Below are 892 nucleotides of genomic sequence, written 5' to 3' on the forward strand. Positions count from 1 at the left end.
GTTGGGTCCACATGACACATATTCAGAGTGAGAGGTGCCCCTGTACTATAAAATGTATGAGTTCTTACCCTATAGATAAGAGCTTGTTTCTATTCACAAAATTTCCCCCCTTTTAGCATGCCTTTGCAAAAAGGAAAGGTGCCATATTATATTGCCAGTGCATTTGGGGTATGAATGACAGGCTACACAATCCCTGTGTCCTCGTTTTGATCTGAGCCTTTTGTACTTGCTTGCACACAATTCTGCAATCTACAATGAGTTCAAAAGTATTATGTGTGGGGCTGGAGAGATAGCATGGAGGTAAGGCATTTGCCTTGCTTGCAGAAGGACGGTGGCTCAAATTCTGCCATCCCAAATGGTCCCCCGAGCCTGCCAGTAGCGATTTCTGAGCATAGAGCCAGGAGTAACCCCTGAGTGCTGCCTGGTGTGACCCAAAAACCAAAACCAAAACCAAAAAAAAAAAACGTATTATGTGGGGCCAGGAAGGTGGTGCTAGAGGTAAGTTGTCTGCCTTGCAAGCACTAGTGTAGGATGGACAGTTCGATCCCCCATGACCCATATGGTCCCCCCAAACCAGGGGCGATTTCTGAGCGCATAGCCAGGAGTAACTCCTGAGCATCAAACGGGTGTGGCCCAAAAAAAAACAAAAAACAAACAAACAAAAGTATCATGTGACATTTAAAAGAGAGATTTTGCTGGGAATAATTTAATAGATGACAGTAGGAATTTTTTTCTTTTGTTTTGTCTTGTGACCACACCCAGAAGTGTTCAAGGCTTACACCTGGCAGTTGATTTCTTAATTTCACTAAGAGACAAATTGAGCTTTACAATGCCATTCTGAAAGTCTCTTAAGTTCTTAGCACTGTCCCCCAAATTGGCTGGTTTTTACTGA

Source organism: Suncus etruscus, chromosome 5 (genome assembly GCF_024139225.1).
Source record: "Suncus etruscus isolate mSunEtr1 chromosome 5, mSunEtr1.pri.cur, whole genome shotgun sequence".
NCBI classification, from domain to species: domain Eukaryota; kingdom Metazoa; phylum Chordata; class Mammalia; order Eulipotyphla; family Soricidae; genus Suncus; species Suncus etruscus.